We start from the raw sequence: 21,725 nt of genomic DNA, 5'->3' as shown, positions 1-21,725 counted from the left end.
TTACTTATTGTTTTGTAATAAATGAAAGCACAGTCCCACCAAACTGTTTACATGCCCTGTAAACTTAATTGGCATGGTTACTAAAAGAAATCAGTATAAGCGGGGATATGTAAGGTGTGTACATGCATTGCAGTGACCTAAGTATAAAGGGACTACACCCAGTGCGAATTGGTGAACTAATGTAGCTGGAGAGCTAACGACTAACACACTTGAAAGCCACATGCTAACGCTAGTCTGTCACGGTAGGAATTCCAATTTCTTTCCAGTTACTTTGTACTGCACCATTTACTCCCCAATATTTTGTACTCTGACCTGTACATTTAATTAAATAAAGAGTTAGTAAAAGGGAAACATAAAGTTCTCAAAAACAAAAAGCAGCTCAGTCGCTAACCGTACAATACAGTAAGTTCCCACAGACGATTCAAGAGATGTATTTGTACCATCAATTCCTGTCTTGTACACGTCTAAAACCCCCTTTTTAGGAGTTTATACGCCAGCAGAGGAGATTAAATAAAAGTGGATGGTGCAACACTTGCTAGTTTTCCTTCATTTTTGACTCTCTGGCTTTCTGTTCTTTCCAGGCGGTTAACTTAGCTTCGTATTAGTCAATGGAACAAACATGGTTGTTCTCATTAAGTGTTCATATGTTTTCCTATGAAAAGTAATGCACCTAAATGTGTACAAACCCTTTCTAATCATGTACCAGTAATTCCTGCATAACCTACGTTCTTTTGAAGGCTGTGATCACGTGACTACTGCGCTGATGGAAGTAAACATGGAAGCAGATTTGGTCCCTCCCAATGTTGACTCCATGGCTACAGCCTTGCAGGATACGCATGTTCGAAACTATGTGAACTTTAAGTCTTTTTAAGGTACATTCTCAACAGTTTTCTTTTCCTAAACCAACCTCCATGACTTAAGGTTATGTAAATTTATGCTAGGGATGTAACGCAGTTCGTGAGGTGCAAATTCGTAGGATACAAACTGTTTTGTGTGCATTTTCATAGGATATTATAAGCTACTAAGCGTTGCCAAGCGTTACAAATGTTTGCTGATGTGACTTTAACTGTTCAGCCACTGAAACTGACTCATTTGGACTTACTATGATTGATTAGTTTGAGTTTTAGTCACATTCATTATTTAACTTAATCATTATGTCACAGCATTATTTTCCTGTCTGAGTCTTTGTCAAACACACACCAGGTTTCTCATTTCTGATGTAAAAGAAGTCATATTATTGCTGAAATCCAACAGTTACATAAGTACATGTAAACACAACTTAGAGCTGTTGCAGTGGGAGGAATGCTTAAAAACATGAGCTGCCCTATGCAAACAAAACATTGTCCTTTTGGCCAGTGACCAAACCCACTGGAGCAGTTCAGTGGTGGTTGCCTCTGAGGGGTGGAGGAGGAGTATGTTTGATTCAGCAAAAAGCCATATGTCATCAGTCCAGTGACCCATGCAGCTCCGGCTAAATGAATATACACAACTCCCCTCATGTGTACTCATTTAGAATGGGGCCAGCTGATGGAAGAGATGCGGGGCTTGTGTAGATGGGCTTCACTGTTTTATGCAGGTCAGTGGGCACAGTCATCAGAAAATATGACACACTCAACAATCTATCTGCATATAAGGCATACAGCACGGGCACGGGGATACACAACTGTGACTCACACTGGGTAATGAGTTCACACGTTCACATGCTCACATGTAAAACCACAGGCTTTCTCTTTCACTTTTTTTCCACCGTCCAGTTAGTTGAAACTGAATGAATGACCCAGAGAGCCCATTAAAGAAAAGGAAGCTCTGGCACAGCGTCAGAGCAGACCATTAGCCCGCTAACAGTGAGACCACAGCTTCATCTGACCGCTGTGTTTCTCCAGTGAAACCTGGCACGGCTGCTTCCTGTTCTTGACAGTCCGACAGGCTACCAACACAAGCTGTGATCTCTCGAAGGGTCAGGAGGGAGGGGGCAACGACAGAGATGCAGAGAGCAACTAAGGCCACATCCACACTAATATGCTTTCATTCTGAACCTGTGTTTTAAAATGATAATGACTCCCATGTACTTAGGAGTGTTTTTAGAAATAATCTCTTTCCATTCTAACATGCCTGAAAACACATATCACACGACCATTCACATAGGCTACACTGCATGCCTGTGCAGATGTAAACAGGAAGCAGTTTGTCTACTCTGCCATTAGTGTCCTGTTACTGAAAGTAACAAGTACAAGGCGGCCAAGGTGGCAGATTAGGGCTGCAACTAACCGTTATTTTCATTGTCGACTAATCTGTTGATTATTTCTTAGATTAGTCGACTAATCATTTTATTGAAAAATGTGTTAAAATTTTAAAAAAGGGTGGTCTGTCGCTCCCAAATCCCAAAATTACGTCATCTAATGTCTTGTTTCGTACTCGCGCCAAAGGGTTTTAGTTCACCATCATGGGAGAGTGTGTAAAGCTGCCAATATTTGAAAGCTGCAGTAAGAGTATTCTGGGGTACTTTTATAGTACTTTTCTATGAAAAATGATTACGATTAGTCATCGATTAGTCGACTAATCGTTGCAGCTCTATGGCAGACAGAAATGGGAGCCGCTGCAAAGCAAATGTGGCAACATATTAGAGCAATACCGGTTACACTGTCCATTTTCAAAGTCTCATTAATAGCCCTTTTCCATCAAAATTTGCATGTGTATGTGGGTTGTTTAAACGCAGAGACACCAGCTTAAAATAGCTGATAGACTCATTTCTCATTGCCAGTAGACTAGAACCACGGACAGGGCTGTAGTCGAGGGATATGCCTTCTGTTTTTTTTGTTTTTTTGTTTTTTTTTTACTGATGTGTCATGTTAGACATCACGGATACACGGACGGGCTAGAAAACAGGTTAGTAAACAGTAAAGCAGCATTGAGACCAGTGAAAATGCTATGGTTACTCTTTTTTTATATCGCTTACTTATTTACACACTATTTCAAACTCGGTGGCGACTAAATTTGGATAGAGTTTCGAGCACTGTTTGGCAGAGATTGACAATATTTTATGGCGGTGTGTCATTGCACCTCACTGCTAAAGAGGCTAAAATTAGCGTGTCCACCCGGGTGTTGTATTCAGAGCTGGAGCTGATAAATACTGTGACTACGGCAGAGTCATTAAACCCAGGAGCGAATGCTGATTGTAATCTTTCCCATTAAATACAAAAGCCAGATGTTAGCGGTTGTTAATGTTTTTCTTTTGTGCAGTGGTAGAAGGGGCATAGTAGTAAAAACCTTAAGGCACTTATATTGGTGATTTAAATGACATTTCAGTGGGACCTAGCATCACAGTAACTCAAACTATAAACTAACATTTTCACAATAGAGATGGATGGGTAGGCTATACTGTACCTACACAGAAACATGACGGAAGGAGGCAATATATCCAAAAGTTACATGTGATAATCTTACTGCTGTTTTATGAGCAAATTGGCCTTCAGGAGATGAAAAATGAACTGAGAAGACAGACGGTGTTTCAGTTACATCACTCAGAAATTAATTCAACACAAATAATGTGAGAAAATCCCCCTGACATTGCTTTGTTCTTTCATTTTTCTCATACCTTGCCGCTTTTCCATGCTGTTAGACAGTGTGTGTGTGTGTGTGTGTGTGTGTGTGTGTGTGTAGCAGAGAGAGATACAGAAAAGCACATGCACACATCTGTGTGTGTCATCTGTGTATGTGTGCAATGGGTCATATGGGCTAAAACTGACCTTGGGCCTGAGGTTACATTACTGTGTGCTCCAGTAGTTCATGTAGACTGAAAATACAGCTGTGCTTGTACAACTGTGCGCATACACACATGCAAACACACACACACATACAGGCACACAGACACATTCTCCCTAAAGGAGATGAATGGTGGTGACAGTGCTCTTCACAGAAACCAGAGTGTAAGAGAGAATCACTGTTAAACAGCTGGTGTGTCTGGTCTGTAAGGCAACTAATCCAATTTTCGCTGCCATTATCCAGCCACGTTCCAATAACAACACGCACATACGATGGAAACAAGTCTTTGCACCAGTTTAGTGTTTGCAGAAATCCATTGCATAATGGGACCTTATATTGACATGGCCTGAATTCATACAGTATTTACACATTACATCAGCAGGTGAACTGTGAATCTAGAGCTGCCGTCCACCTGTTTCTGTGAGTGACTGAATAGTCTCACAGCTGTTTGAATTGTGAAGTACAAGGCTGAATTTGCATTTGCCCCAGATCTTTTAACAATTCTGTCTAAACGAAACTATTTAGTACATTAAAATCAAAAATACAGTTTAAAATCTGTTTACATTAGTGAAACCTGTTCCATAAAACTACTATCTAAGTTTCTACCTCATTGACAGTATGACAAAAGTTTCATTGCCCTTTTCTCTGTTTTCAGATATAAAGGTTGTGGGGAAACTATTTTGGGAAATGTGCTGGCAAGATTAACTTAGTATTAAGCTGAGAGGAAGGCGCTAATCAACCTAGGTGCAAACATAAACGTAAGCATGTACTTGGGGAAACATATGTGTATGTGGGAGTGGGAATATGTGAATATAATGAATGGAATAATGAATAGGAAGAATTTCTAATACTAAACCAGACCCATCCAGCAAAGTTTGCCTGAAATGCATTCATACCCAAATAGAACATGCCCTACAGTTATTCACAGCTGGTACGTCCATACTGTCAGTATGTGCACGCACTAATTGGTGAATAAATGGATTTAAAAAAGAGAGGCAGGAGCAAATACTTACTGGCTCTATAAAGTGTGTTTGTAAGTGAAATTTCAAGGTGCTGTTACCATTGGTCAGAGCCAGGCCGGCTGTTTCCCCTGCTTCCAGTTAAGCAAATGCTAGCTTCACACTTAATGCACAGACACCAGAGTTATATTGATTTTCTCATCTTGCTCTTTGCAAGAAAGTGAATAAGCCTGTCTTCTAAACTTTTATGGCTAACCTGTTAGGAAACAATGTCCTATTTTAACATCCAACAGACTTGGTGCAACATTAGTATTCATACTGAGACATGTCTGGACACCTGATGAATTTAAAGACCAAGTGACCCTTTGTATTGATCATTTATCTGCTGTTATATGTCAAATAAATCTGTACATCAAAATCCACGTCTTACCTCTTTCTGTAAGGTTAACAGTTTGAAATGCTTGATCACTCATTCTGCACTCAGGGAATCAAATGAGACTTGATCAGCTAGCTAGCCACACCGGTCTTATGAAGCCATACTTCACCAGTTGTGGGTTGTAATGGCTAACAGAGCACTATGGTGAGAGGTAGGAAGAGATGTGTGTTTGGATATCAGTGGGCAAAACCTTCCTTTTCATTTCCAAAACAATGAAGCAGACAGACTGTCTGCTGATAGTGTCCTCGACTTCTCAGTCAGATCCACCCCTCGCTCCTCCACAGCTCCAGCCTCCCACCCAGATATGATCACGTCTGGCTCTAAAAAGCCGAGATGGCGATGGCCGAAATGCTAAACTCAAGGCCTCAAAACACCAGTCCACAAACCAATGGTTGCCGTCACGGTAGCTACGTCCATTGTTTTTACAGTCTATTGCTGTGTCTCAAATCGCGCACTTCTGTACTTACACTTAATATTTTGAGTGCATAAGTGCGTTCACACTGAGAAGTATGGACAAATGCAGTGCACTATGAGTACCCGGATGGTGCACTCAAAACGGTCAAGAAGTTGAGTGTGGAACTATGGACACTTCTTACCCTCAATGGTCGCCATCTTGGCTACATAGCGGAAGGGGAAGGACCACTTTTCAAACTGGAAATGGGGGCCGAGGACTGTGCGACCACGAACATCGCTGCATTGTACAAATACATGTGTTTTTGCACTAAGCACCACTATACTGTTGTCGGGTATAATCCAGCAGTATGTTTATTGGGTTAATTAAGCAGTCTGTAATGATATGGTACCGAGAACGATAACGTGAATGCTAATGCTAGTCTGCTAACTAGCTAATTTGCGGTCGTCATTTTCGGTGAGTGCACAACAGCCATGTTTGGTTTGAGACAACACTACCCTGTCGAAATTCGCACACTACGCCAATAAGTACATAGTGCACATAGTATACTACACAGAAGTATACTAACGGAAGTATGCGATTTGAGACACAGCATACTCCAAGCTTGCCCACATTTAAGCAGTCCAATCAAATGTGAAGGGTTTGATTTAAATCCCTCTTGTAACTGTACATTGCTCAAATATTCCATTTCACTGGGAAATATGTCACAGTACAGATGCTAAAGATGCTTTAACTCCTGTTTCACTGTGACTCAGTGTTCAGTTTTCTTTTAGCTCTGTTTTGGTCAATACCAACTCCTGAGAAAAATATCTGTCTGTTAGCTGCTAAATGCTCCACTGTGTTCAACAGCTAGTTTCTAAATGTGCCTTTTTGCTGTTTGGTGCTGGGCAGGTAGTGTAGAGCAGGTTAATCTGAGCTTTTTCTCTGAGAACAGCTGCCTACGCCTGCTGGTTGATGGCAGCAGCAACTCCCCCAGCTCTACAGACCCTTTTAGCAAGGGATGCTAAAAGGGTCTGTAGAGCTGGGGGAAACTGCAGGGTGGGGTGATAATTACATGTGAGTTTGTCACTACAAGCAACACCTTTCACATCACACATCATCGTCTGGAAGCAATCATTTTCTTCATTAGACAGGATTTTGGTGCAGGAGAGGTCATCGAAACTTAAGACCCATAAAGCCTCAGTATTAGCTGAGTCTGTGGATGATCATATCTGGGTGTAGTCCATAATACACAGAGCTTTGTGTAGCCTGCTCAGATCAACAGATTATATTCTCATGAACTCCAAACAAAGCTTGAAGAGAGACTCTGCTTTCAAAAGAGCCATTGTTGCCTGAAACAACCTTGTCTGACGTAATAGGACGTTGAGATAGACTAAAGCCAGATTTGGGCTCCTTGCCTTTACTTCCTAACAAGCTGCAGTGAGCGCCAGTTTCACCCTCACCACTACTCTTAAAATGCATGTTACAGAGACTTGGCTTCAGCCCTGTCTGCAACAAGTGTGATGATGTAAGAGATAAAAGAAACCCAAAGGATTTTCCCCCTGTTGTCCCACAGTGATAGTCACCTCTGCCAGACATCTCTCTCTGTGCAGTGTTGTGGAGGAAAATGTTAAGCCTTGACAGACAGTAACAAACTTTAAGCTTGTGTCCATGTCCCTCTAATCAATTATGAAAAATCCAGCATACTTGACATCTTTGTCACACAGAGCATGCAGTCAGAAAGATGATGTCACGTTCTCCTCTTTCTCTCTTTGTGTCCTGCTGTAGCTGTAAGATGACCTTTTGTTTCCTTCCGTCCCATCTTTTTTTGGAGTCAGGCCCCACTAGACAACAATCACTACGTTATTTGCTCTGTTATATGGCCATACATCACACTCGGCTTTTCTCTGCCTGGCATTTTTCTTCACTTGTTTATCTCTTATTGTACTTGGCTCCTCGTCCGACTCATTTCTCCTCAGAATTTTGCTCAGAATAGTTTCAGAGAGGTGCTTGTAATGGAGCTGTCACTAGCAGAAAAATTGAGTGTTGACAGTAACAATAAAACCCTCTGTCTTCCGCTCTGTGTCTGTCTGCATGTCACCCCCTGCCCCCATGGAAACAGTAGGACTAGTGTGTCCAGTGGCTCTGAGTGAATAACAACAGTGCTGGGGTCAACATCAGACTGGCCTGTTGTATCACAGGCCACCATGGTTTGTGCAACAGGCCATACATGACGTGGTGGTTCTTTTGTTGGAAGATCCACAGACATTTATACACATCTTTAGTAAGAAATTGTCCCATGTGCTTGATACATAAGAATGAATTCCAATTATCCATTCATGCATCTGTTTACTACTACTTCTAAGGGTCTGGATTAAACCCAGAACCCCAGAATAAATGTTGGCATTGTCTCTTTATGCAAACCACGGATACAGATACATAACATGTTTTTACCTCCCTATGACAGTCAGCTCAATTACTACATCACCTTAGAAATGTTAATATGATACATATGTTGTATTAAAAGCAAAAATGTAACATATTCATGGTTTGATAAAACATGCAATGCTAGAATTTTCTTTTGGCAACTGGACTGGACCAGACACAGCTTGGCATTAAAAATGCAAGGGACTGTATTAGTTGGAACTGGTAGCTGCTTTAAGTACTGGTGAGATAATGAAAACCAGTTTCAGTAATACATCTTATCAGACACCAAACCATTGCATATTTTATGATATTAAGATGGAGAATGTCAGTGCTCTGGAAGGATATGACTCTTCTTCTGCTTGAGGTAAACAGTAGAAATATGGCTTTCATGTTACAAAGTAATCTACCAGGAATGTGCAGTTGCACTGGATGATGTCTCCTCACATTCCAGCAAAAGTTGAGCCAGGTTCAACATTTTCTGGACTAACCTGCTTTTATTTTGCCAGGTACCAATGCTGTTGACTATCTGCGCAGGACCACAGGAGGTATCCCAGAGATCCTTCTCCTTAGCTATTTCCTGTTTAGACTTTTTTCTTCCAACCACCATGCCCAACATCCCCAACCACCACTGCCTGTGGGTACCACACTCTCCAAACCTTGGAGGTTTTATTAATGCAAACTGGAAACAGAATCAGTAACTTGACAGAACCCTGGAGAGACCCAACACCCACTGAAAATGGACGCATATCACAATCTGGTTATATAAAAATGGCTTGTAGTGACAACCCCCGCACCGCCATTACAAGCCCCCTCACACGACCAATTAGTTCTGCGACCGAAAAGATCCACAATCTGACCAAATTTAGCTATGCAGCACAATTAAAGTGATCATTTCATTGGGACATTTCATACATGTGGAACTACCATAATACATTTCAAAGTCAAGGTAATTCATGAAATACAATATATGCTAATATTATTTGCTCTCACCTAAAGTCAGCAGTCACAGGATTAAAACTATGCAGCAGTCATTTAAATTACTATTACATTCATTTTATTTGAATATATTTATTATCCAAAACCTGCATTCCAACCCACATGTACTTTATTTAACCCAGAGACCTGAACCCAGAAATAAAACAAACAAAATACCACCCGCAAATCAACTGTGTAGCAGGTCACACACCGGATACCAAACCCGATGCAGGACTTGGTGGTCATAAACCTGCATGTCCACAAAGCACATGTAGACTGGCACTCTAACCAAAGGTCTAAAACTCAACACAAAGCTCCTGTACAATTACAAGGACAAAGTCTAGATAGTATCTGTGACCCTGCAATATGTCTGTTTGGAGAAGTATAAGTAGAGATGGGTAGGACAGAAGTACAACTGTGTAATAGCATGAGCAGCAAAAGGCTGAAAAATCAGAGGGACTGACATGTATGATAAGTGCAGTGAAAAAATACCACACACACATTGGTACTTATCAGGAAACATGAAGAATAAGAGAATCTTGCCTGACAGGTTGCTAACATTTCGTTGGTGTTGCCACACATGTTTTTGCCTGGGTATCTGCTGCATCCACACACATCTTGCAAGTATGTCCATAAAGTGGGAGTTTTATGTGGGTATGTGATGTGTGTACTTCCATGTTTGTACTATATAGGGCCTAAACATATAAAGGCATAAAAAAAGCAGAGAAATCTAAGATGTTAGTTTTCTGGTGACAGCTGAAGCAGTCTTAAACATGTTCTGAAAATAGAGCACCTGCAGAGCTCTAAGCTCCATGGTGAAGCTTGAAACTGGGCTGACTAGTACATGTTCAGGCAGACACATTAACAGGATAAGTTGTCTAATCCATTTTACAAATGAAGAAAATGCAGTGTGTTTGACTGTTTGCTGACGCTTTGGTTTACTCACTCAGGGGCGAGACAGGATGCTAATGCTTGGATATGTTACCACACCATGTGAGGCATGTCTCAGTTTAAAAATGTCTCTGCTGATGATTTAGCTGCCAAATAAAACTAGACACAAAAAAAGCTAATTGTTCTCACTGGGATGAGAAGAGCAGGGGTGGAAGAGGGAAAAGGTTCAGGGATGAAGGAGAAGAGAAGAAAGGGAATCAAAGAGAGGGAGTGAGCAGACAAAAAAAGAAAGAGATTGTGGAGGATTTATTTATTTATTTTGGAGGAGATAGCAGCAACACAGACGGTTATCATCCCCAGACAGGCTCAGTCTAATGGACGGCCATTGTGACTGAAAGCATGAAATTGCTTGAGCGAGGCCAAAAGGCCAAACTGTAAAATTAGATTGGGGAACTTCCTGCTGACAGAAAGAAATATTAAGTTCAGCCAGAGCTTTCTGAACTTATTCTAGAACAGTTTTAACTTTCTTCGTCGGAAACACTGAATATTAGAAGCATCTGTTTTTGTGGACTTAACTAAGGGCTTAGCAGTCAGACCAGCCATGTACAACTCTTGATAATATCACTTCCTGCTAACTCACCTCTTTCCTGATATATATCAAGGCAGCCACATTAGTGCTTTAGAGGCATTCATGTGTGTTCCATTTATTCACGTCTCTTCCCCTTTCAGGCAAATTGATAAATATCTAGACACATGGTCCACATTCGGGTACAGTAAGTACAACATCAGAAACGCCCCCAGATAACTGCTGTCGCACCAACATTCAGTGATGATTAACTTTCTATACTAAGGCGGATTCATTTTTCCACTAAAATGTTGCAACTTGAAATATTAACTTCCATAAATGTCATATTTTCAATGTTACATGGTTACTTGTCCTTGGTAATAAACAAGCTCAGGGCCTCGGATATTGCCATCAACTTGTTGGAGTCTGGGCTTTGGAGGAAGCGTTACCAGTTATTGTTAGCATTAGATGTCTAGGACTGATTTCTCCTGCTGGAAACATTACCATCAGCGAGCATTTCAGCATCCTAAAATAGCAGCAGGGCTTGTGGTTATTTTGCAGGCTGTAAATATAATGTAATTGTAGACCATCCTCCCACATGTGAACAAAACAAAACAAATCTTTTTTACTATTAAAAATGCGTAAAATTTTGTTTTATTGTAGAGCTGAGCGCAGTTGTCCTCACCCTGCTGTCTCTCTTCCTATCTCTGTTTATCATGAGACTGTGCTGCAGGAGTGTGAGCTCCGAGCCGGGACAGTTGGTGAGAGACTGCCTGCGCACACACACAGTGACGTAGCTGACTGTTAGCATCACACAGCTAACGTTACCTAACGGTCAATAACTAGTTTGAGTTTGTTGGAACTGTTAAGCATCTTTGTGTCAGATGTTAGCTGGTGTTGCTGTGTTAGCATGTGCTAACCAGACAGATGTTAAACTGATCGGCATCTAAGAGACAGTCCTTCAGCACTGTGTCTAGCCTATGTGACGGCAGCAACAGAAAGTTGGCTGATTTTTCTTATGTTAAATTTGAATTTATGGATCAATAGGCTGGTTGTTCAATGAATAAATTTCAAATTGCACTTGTTTTCCATTGTTGGCCAATTTACGTTCCTATTCATACGTCGCATTGTTTTGTTTGTTTGTTTGTTTGTTTGTTTGTTTGTTTGAGAGTACCCGTATACTGAAATTGAATGCAGGTACTCACTCAGAAACATAAATTAAAAAGCCTACCCCACATTTCTTTACAAAGTGGGTGGCACGATCTCTGTGATGTCTGTGGTTGTGTATTTATGGAGATCTTCACAACCTTTATGTGTTGCAAACACAAACAGTACACCTGCACAAGATTTACTATATGAAGCTAACACCTGAGTGGTTGGGAGATGTTTCATTTATTTGTGTCTTAGAGATGACGATAGACTTTTACCAGTGAAGTCCTATTACTGACCTGTCTGGCTGCTGACATCCTTTGTCTTCATTCGCCAGTCCCATTACTGATCATTAGGTCTTTGTTACATGGTTATTTACTTAAACATATATTAAATAAACCCTCAGAATTACACATTAATTATTTAAGTAAGCAGACAACACAAACCTTGACCATGGAATTAGTTACACATGACTTAATAGCAGATAAAAATCTCTTTCAGTTTAATGTCAGAAATGTGCGTCAGAGTTTTAGACCTTTGCATCTGTCAGATCGCTTTACGTCACATTATGTGTGTGTGATTATTCTGATGTGTTAGTTGTTTGGACTTTTCCTTCAGGTTTTGGCTTGCGGTCCTGCCTCTGACAGGAGCAGCTCTGTGACTCACAGCTTACCTTACACCACTTGCACACAACACATTATACATTTCCCAAGGTGGCTTCTGCCTGTGTCAGTGTGTGAGCCAACCTCTAATAAGTCATCACAGCTGCAGTGCTAGACTAGCAACTTGGGAGGAAGAGGGCTGTAATTATGTAAAGCGCCTAAACACAGCCCTCAGCCTAACGATTAAAAGAACACACTGGCTACCCTCCTGCTCAGAGAATTGAATCTTTGATTTCAGGATGCTCAACCAATCAGCAAACAGCTTCTCTCCTCCAGAGACAGTGCCTGTCACAACATTTGTGTCCATCCTGTGCTCCCTAAAAACAACATCACTTTACAATATAAAGTAACCACAGAGAGGGTGGACGTTTTTAAATTAGCTGGATGGCTCTGCTGTGAGTACACTGCCCTCCCACCTGTGAAGAGCTTTTGAAGCGGAATGGGCGTGAGTGAGGAGAGCATGCCCAGCAACACTTTAGGCCCTTTAGATCTTTTTTTAGTAATTCAATGTGACCCTGGCAGCAGCATTGGCACAGGATGGAGTATGTGACTTCTGCATACAGAGACAGTATCCAATCATGTTCTGGTGCTTTAGCTGAAACTTGACCATGACAAACAATGTATTACATGTACCAATGGTGAGTCCTTGTGATGTTCCATTGCTATGACGTGACCACTGAAATTCTCCATTCACTGAATAAACACTGTGAGATGGGGCTGAAAGCTGTAATAGGTGGTAAGCTGACCTTGAGAAAAGTGAACTTTGTTACTTATTTCTATGATCCTTTCTCAGAAAAATTATAGAAATGCCAACACAAGCATCATGCTTTAAGCATATCAGTTCAAACCTTTAAGGCTATATAGCATCTGATGTGTTGGATTTTGGCAATCACATAAGAAGCTAGCGAGAAACATGGGCTGCATCCAAAATTCAATACTAACATGCTATTTAATAGGCTAAAACAGTATGGTAATGTTTTTTGTATGTCTGAAACCTTAGTATGAAGCCAATAGTATGTGAATTGGATACTATTTCCAGTGAAATATTACTGTATGCAAACACTAGACACCATGCTGGCATAAATATCCCACAATGCACGACTGTATAGGTGACTACAACATTTACAACAATGGATAGCAACTCAAGCAGCTCTATAATGTTGATAAGTAATTAATACTTCTCCAGAAATGAATAACTTTGGTCATGAGTCATCTGCCTGATGTGCAATTTAGTAATCACTACTGTATCTGAAATATTGTGGTAGGGTTATGATTACAGATGGATGACATAGGACATAATCATTGAACTTCAATCAAAATTTAAAAAAAAAATAAAATAAAAAAATTTCAATCAATCATTGAAATTTCAAGCCATGAAATTGGGTACACACATAAGCATTAAACCTGCTAAACATCAGCTGTTGGCATAAAAAAGAAAACTCAAGAGGTCCATCATGCTTGCAGATGCTGGTGGAGTTGTAGTTGGCAATGATTACCATGGTTATATCTTCCAAACGGCAGGGAGGCTCTCAGCAAGTGGCTTGGTATATAGCTCAGTGCATCAGAAAAGACATGCTACTGTTTATGTGCACAAAAGTATGCTGATATATATATATTGACTATGAAGTACCTAGACTGCGATTTTGGACGCAGCAATGTTCTGCTCAGATTTTGCGACCTTCTTTATGTTCACTTGTATTAACAGATATCTACACACTGATCTTCTGCAGTAGCTTTGACATTCACTGTAAAGCACCCCTATTTAAAGGTATCCTTTAGATAGTTTTGAGTTTCGGCCACCAGTGGCGCTATGGATAGTATTTTCATTTGTGGTTCCCTGTTTTGTTTCTACCAGGTATGTGCACCGGGATACACATGCAGAAACATTCAGACTGCCACAGGTCTTATGCATCCCACTGATCAACAGTTGGCTGTACTAACGTGCAAAGAAGTGCAGCAATGAGCTGACAAGGACAGGGAAGAAAGCTGCAAACTAATAAACCATGCAGCATTCAAGATTGGCTTTGCAAATATTTTATGAGGAAAGATCAGCATTCACACTCAGAGTGTAAACTGAATGTAAATATAACTTTGTATATTTACTTGAAAAGTCTTCAGGGCATCCTGTAAGACTGAGGAGTGTGTGCCAGTGTGTTTTGGCTGAGTTGTGTGCACATACCACTTTATCAATGTTTACTGAACTTCACTGAGTTTATTCAACTGTAAATTACCTGTTAAGTATTGTCCAATGAAAACAGAACAATAATGTAATGATATAGCTAGCGTGCTTTTTTTGTTTTGCAAATAAACAGTAGAGAGTTGAAAGTAACAAGAGCGCACTGTTCCTTAGTGCTGCCGGAAATACAACATGCTGGCATCTCAAAATGGCAACAATAAGAGAAACACTGCTTCACCTAGACACTCTGTAGTGTCAGTGACCTGCAAATAGCACGCTACCCACTCGGTTCACTCTTCACAGAAAAACACTAAAGTGGTGAGTGAGCCGAGATATCTCATGTTAGTGATCTTTGAGTTGTTTGGGAAACAGGCTCCGCTACTAGAATACAGCCATGCCAGTATCATTTAGACACACTGGAACCATGGAGTCTCCGGTGTTAGATTTACTTTTACGAAAGGTGCTTGCCTTCTGAAACATTTAACCTTTCACTGTGTTTCATCACAGTAGCCAGTAGACTTGTTGTTGTGTGAAACAAGAACTGCCCTCCATTTGCTGTGTTTGACCAAATGTTTGCATGTGTTTGTTCATGTGTGAGTGGGGTTTAGTGCTGGTGCTAGGGCTATTGTTAAATATGGTAGGGTCTATCTTCACATTATCATGGCTGAGTGGGCCCAGGGCTGTGCAATGAATCAGGGACTTAATAATAAGCTGCTTATGTAAACATCACCATTGTGCTTCAGCTGCAGCATGTTAAGACAAAAAATTGCTACTTTGGACTTAAATTACAGTATCAACTTTTCTCAGAGGCAAAAGGCTGACTGTTCAGGAACATAACTGTATTATTATCATGTGAGGCAGGTACATGTAGGCACTGCTGGTGTCATAAGGATAACTGGAATTATGGTTATGACCAATTTGAAAAAACAATAAATACAGAGGGCAGGCAAAGACTGACAGAATACTAAAAAGGACAGGGAAAATGTGTATTAACATTATGGCTATGTTTGGCATGTTACATTCATTTTGTATTAATCCTAAGGCATGTAGATGAGGCCAAATTCACTGATCTGCAACTTGCTCAACTTGCAGCACCAGTTAGGAAACACAACATTTGAAAGAAACCCAATCACAGTCACTCCTTTATTTTGGAAACTACAAATTTTTGTTTGTTTTGTTCAATTTACCAACAAATTTTGCTTCACCACATTCCCTCTTTTCAGCCTTCAGCCCCTAAGTCGTGTTCCACTCACTGTTACTACACAAACTATGCATTCAATTTTGAAATTTTGAAATAGTGGGTTCTTGATTTTAGGCGAAGTAAACAAAAACAGCATGTTGTTTTTCAGAACAAACCAATGACTTTGGAAAAATTGATTCTATCTCAGATGATGAGTTTGGCGAAGGTTGAAGTTAGAGCAAAACTTTGCCAAATCCAACAAAGAGCAGAACAGAGCTACTTATGTTAGCCTAAACTCTGTTGCAGCCATACTGGCTACCACACAGGAAAAATGTTGGTCTTGAATTTTTGGTCAGCAACAAGAATTTTAGCACTGATATGTTGGTCTTGAATTTTTCAGGTGGTAACCTCCAGGGCTGAAAAGTGAAGCCAACATGGAAGTACCAAATACTGCAGTTCCTTGAACGGCCAGTTGAGGCTGGCTTCAGGAGCGAGTCAATCCCTATAGATCCTCATGTTAAAATGCCAAACTTTACTGCAGAAATAAACATGTTTACAGCCTGGTGCAAAAAACGGTTTTCATCTCTATAGCTAATTTCAACCATCATGACAACTGTACGAGGGGGACTTTTTATACAATTCACCCAATTACATTTTATCATTGCTTAAAGTTATGCATATTTAGGGGTGGGGCCACTTGAGTGACAGGCTGTCCGCCTTAAATTCAGATCTACCCCTCCCTCCTCCACAGCTCCACCCACTTGTCCAAATATGGTCACATCTAGCTCCAAAGAACCAAGATGGCGATGGCTGAAATGCCGAAATCAAGGCTTCTAAACAGGAGTCCACAAACCAATAGGTGACATCATGGTAGCTACGTCCATTATATGTCCAGTCTATGGAATCTTTTTTGATGTAACCTGTAGTCCCACAAAATAGTAGTTAGCCAGTGATATGGTACGCCATCGCTTTGGACACAATCGTAGGTTACTACTGTAGGCAGTAAGCTTGTTAGCAAGGTATGCTTACCTTAACTGTTTGTGCCAGGGCAGATAAAACACGCTGTTCAATCCATTCCTTATAATTTTGCTTGTGTGTTTAGATCACGGAAAGGTGAGAAAAATTGCCACAACCCTACAAACACCTTAGATACTGGATATTACTCTTGTAAAGCCTTATGCACACTGCTCCAGCATGTTAAGAAGGCTAAAGCTTGACAGACATACAATGCTTAGTTATTTGCTATGTCATGATCGGACAATTGCTTTTTGGAAGAGTCATTTATCAAATGGTCAATTTAAGAATCTGCCAATGTAACTAACAAATGCCATAACTGCATTATAGAAGAACTTAAGTCAAAATAAACCGGCATGCTGTAACAAGAAAAACTACAATAATATCTCCAATAGGGAATATTGATACTTTTGAAGACCCTAAAACATGATTAAAATAATGACTTCATACATTAATTCAGTTTTGCTTGTGTGCACTTTCAACCCTAAGAGCATTTTCTTAGTAATATGTTAGATTCAGTTATTTTTGTGATAGCGGCAAAAAAGGTCCAGTCTAAACTCTGCATGATTCACCAACGCATGGCAATCATGTGGAAAAAGGAACCAGTTTTGCTTGTGCAGACACACACACAAACACACACACACACACACACACACACACACACACACACACACACACACACCAGACACCCAATTCCAAACACCCACAGGCCCTTATAGGTAAACAGTGTTGTGTGCACATTGGATATGGACAGTCTTCTGTTTATTTGAGTGGCTGCTCCTACATTACTACTGTTCAGAGTCGGTTTACATGTAAGTACTAATACATGAGGCTCATCAGAGAGACGAGAGGTGGATGAGTGAGTGGGTGGGTGGGTGGGTGGGTGTGTTGGTTTCAGATATCCTGAGATGTTCTTATGGCACAGGAGCAACAGTTACATTTCAAACACGTCAAATTAAGACACCAAAGGACGACTGCCTCATTCTCATCATGTACCGCACTCTTGAACTGTACAGTGTGTACTGTTATTACAAGCAACAAGTTTTAACTACAGCGTGGCCATATGTTTGTGGTTCCCTTCAGTCACAGAACTAATAGTTTTGCATGGAACAACATGTGCTGTCTCCATTAAAAGGCAACAGTGTGATACAATTTACATCCGTTTGATAATTTATACAGCAACCTAACCTTGGAATTTCATCACACACTGACTGCCATTAAAGTTGTAACTAAAGACAGAGTTTCAGACCAAGGAGAGTTAAAGTAACCAATTAGTAGACCCGAGTGAAGCGCAGGAAGCCCCCCTGAGATGTCCAGTGAGCTAATGAGGAATCCTTATAGAAAAATAATGAACAAAAGCACAAGTTCAGCCTCAAATCAGCAATATGTACACCTGTCTCTTCCTCCCCTGACCCCTGACCCATGCTGTACGGTCAATATGTCTGAATGACAAACGTGAGTGGATGTGGCTGCGGCAGAGCTACTTACAGAGGTGCACAGGTCATCCACACACACAGGAGGGACGGAGGGGGAAAGCAGACTCCTGCCTATCCACTCAGGGCTCCCTTGCCTTCCCAGGTGTCACTCACACTGAGATAAATCCACAAAATGCAGGCAGCTCTATCAGTGTGATGGACAGACGGCTCAGCAGGAAGACAGGGAAAATGGACAGACCTGTCCACTGCTCCTTCTGACAGCTCACCCTTCCACCCTCCCTCTGTCCTCCGCGCAGACTGCGAGCTGTCTCACTGGCCAGACAACACGACAGACTAAATAAAGCGGGTTACACTGGAGACAGCTCAGGAGAGGAGAAAGTGTTGCTCAGATGGCTTTTATAATCAGCCTACAGCTCCTCCCTCACAAGTCTCTAACCTGGCCCTCCCTCGTTGCTATGGCAATGACCAATCACCACTCAGCATAGCACAAGCCTCCTCCTCTCCCCTCTCCTCCTCCTCTACTTCAGCCAGCCTCTGCTGTTGACAGGATTGTCACACACCAGGGAGAACTATGAAAGCATATGTGTATGTTTGTGCATGTGACAGAGTGTGTATAAAATGTTTAGGTGAGTGTGTGTGCGCATTTCAGCATGTGTATCTGTATAAGTGTGTGCATATAATTGTGTGTATGTGTATTCTGTGTATGTGTGTTTGTGCATTAAGTGTGAGGACGTTCTTGCACATATGGTACTAGTGTATGTGTGAGTTTGTGTATATGCTCGTGTGTCCTTAATTAGCACTACCGCATTTCTCCATCTGTTGTATATACCTTGTGTGATATGAGTGTTCCTGTTGGTCATTCCATTAGCGTGAGTAAGTGCAAAAGTCTGATAGCATGAAATACATAAAGATAAGTTGGAGTAGCAGTGTAGGACATGCAGCCAATTCATGTCCGGCTAAATATTATGTTGTACAAAAGATCCTGGACATCAAATGCACATAGCAGCAGCACAGCAACAGGAATTTTAGTTCGGATCTGGGAATTAACACTTTTTGTTTTGCTTGATAGGGTAGCAGTTTGAGCCATTTCTATTTTTTTTTTATTTTTTTTTGAGGGTGGGATGACAGCAAAAGTTCTTAAGTTTGACTGTGTAGGATTTTACCGACACCCAGCTATTACCTTCACCTGCTGTCGTAGCACCACACCAGAACTACATGGATGTATGTCATGCATTATTCGTACACTGATTATTCAGTATTAACCTGACAATTAGACTGAAAGTTGCTAAAATATGCAGACATATGAGATGTTATTTCTACAAGTTAACACACAGCAACTTGTACAGCCTTATACAAGTTGCAGACTTGAATAGCCTGTAAAGCTTTGATTGGCTCAGTTGTTTTTCTAACCAGAGAAACAAAGTGTCAGTAAACACAACAAGAGTCACTGAACACTGGTTGCTAGGTCACAAAATGGTTCTTTAGCTTGTTTGCGAAGCAAAATGTAAGAAAAATACTATTATAATGAATTACAAAAACTTTCAGCAAAAACACTGTGTCTGCTCTTAATGGAGAGGGGATTACAGCTATTGGACATGAAAATAAAAACATATCAGAGCTCAGTGGGGTGCTGCCTAATTCTGCCTTTGAAGAATATTAGAAAAGGTATTGCAGCAAAAAGCAAGACTGCTTCAATTAAATGCTGGCAGAAAATTACTAATTGTCTGAATTCACACATTAATTTATTTATTTTATCACTCTGTTTATTTCTAATGTGACAACTGCACATCTGTTTAATTTTTGGGCAAATCAAAATGAAATAAATTGTATTGATGGAATATTATCTGTGATAAAAACTGTTAGACTAATCAGTGTGCTATTAGCTGCAAAGTCAGCGGTGTAAAACAGACATCAGCAAATCAGGACCAAGCATAAAAACATAATTCAGTGGTAATGTTGTGGTGTGGTTTGAACGGATTATACCACATTTCATGTGCAAGTAAACATCATAGGTTTCTGCATCACTAACTGTTGATGACAGGGCTTTGTTAGTAGGTGCTGCCTAGTGGACTCATTTGTTGCAGGCTGTGCTCTCACTGTACATTATGTAGAGGTGTACGTCTCTTCATCGGAAAAGACAGACATGCATGCACATAGTTATATACCCATTGTACATGTTGCTCAGAAATATAATACATTATTGGTAATAAATACAAATAAGTAAGCAACTGTCTTTTGCATAAGAATATCTCAATTTTGTAATAAAGTATCCAATGACTAAACTCAGCTGTTGCAGGCAGTGATGGCGTAGCAGAAGATGGAGGGTCCATTCTGTGATTCCTTTCCCCAGCAGCAGAGTCGCTGGGCTGTGCAGTGTTAGGCTGTGGCTGTCCCACATATTTTCTAAAGGCATCTAGAAAATTATGTAATCAATAGATGTTTGCCAAAATAAGCATAAATGCATGCATATACACTAGACGCCCACAAACACTGGCTGCCTGCACAACACATTCCTATAATATCTCACAGTATATAACCATAGTGTGGTCTGTGCACGAGATGATGTCCTTTGCTAAGGAGAGAGTCAAACCGATAATACCAGCATCTCACCATGCTAGCTTAGTTATTATATTTCTTCACACTGTGACCGTGACTGAAGCAGCAACCTGCCGCAACTGCTGCAACCTGGCCCAAGGTAGACATCTGCTTGGCTGTGATGGGTTATTGGCTGCCCGCGGTATGGGGCAGGTTATTAGCTACCTACTAGCTGAGCTTTAATAGCTAATGTTAGCTTATAAATGATAATGGTGCCATTACACTTGCCTAACTCTGTTTTTTGCCTTTTTTTCATCGTCTCTCTTCTTCTGCTTTCTCCCTGTTTACCACTTCATCATCAATAAATAAGAAGAAAAGAATAACGTAGGAATTCTGTTGATGCGACCGCTTATCTTATAGTTCAAACAAAGATGATTTGAACTGTCTCTGGTTCAAAGTTTTAGTGGATCTGCAGATGGGGGCACCCATAATTGTAAAGTTTCTTGGTGGCGTGGCGCCCCTCCACATGTTGGCTCCCTAGGCAGCTGCCTACATCGCCTTATGCTAAGAACCAGTCTTGATTGGCCAAAGGGGGCAGCTACCATTAGAGGTCAATGTGATGAGGATGTCTGCATCAGTTGTGGGGATTTGCATATTAACTTGATAAAGGTTTAACTGGAGTCTAACATGAGCAGTATTTTTTCTAGGTTTGCACTTTTAATTGTGACTCATGGGTGAATTTAGAGGCTAATTGGTAGGACAGCCTTAGGCCCTAGGACTTTTGGGGGGTATTTTTACTGCCTTTACTTTTAAACTCATATCATAGTCATTATAAAGGCTACATACACATGATATATCTTGTATTCAGGATCAGAAAAATATGGGCTATCCAGATTTGCCATCATTCCATGTCCTCCTATGTGTCTGTATTTTATATTAATTTTTATATCAATGAAAAAAAAATCTGTGTAACTAAATTCTTACATTTTTACATGTATCTCACCATAGCAAGTTGGAAAATGACATATTCTGCCATATATGAAGAGGGGAGACTCTCTGGAATCTGGAATCTGGCAATATAAGAACCATGATGGTGGGACATCCTGTCACAGGTGGACATGATTGCCAGTATTTTTTCATTATTGCAAGAAATTCCATTGACTCATT

General features: G+C 40.7%; 1 protein-coding gene across 1 annotated transcript in view; it reads right to left on the bottom strand.

Annotated features, from left to right (window-relative positions):
• The window catches only part of cdk18 (cyclin dependent kinase 18), a 63,303-nt gene extending 44,915 nt beyond the window's left edge, over positions 1-18,388 (bottom strand). The window contains exon 1 of the mRNA XM_050038424.1: positions 18,076-18,388. The gene's annotated coding sequence lies outside the window, so the exon portion shown is untranslated. The remainder of the gene's footprint in view (positions 1-18,075) is intronic.
• Between the last annotated feature and the right edge of the window lie 3,337 nt (positions 18,389-21,725).

Source organism: Epinephelus moara, chromosome 24, assembly GCF_006386435.1.
Source record: "Epinephelus moara isolate mb chromosome 24, YSFRI_EMoa_1.0, whole genome shotgun sequence".
NCBI classification, from domain to species: domain Eukaryota; kingdom Metazoa; phylum Chordata; class Actinopteri; order Perciformes; family Serranidae; genus Epinephelus; species Epinephelus moara.
Note: the sequence above shows the minus strand (reverse complement) of the source record. Positions and strands in the feature narration are given on the sequence as shown.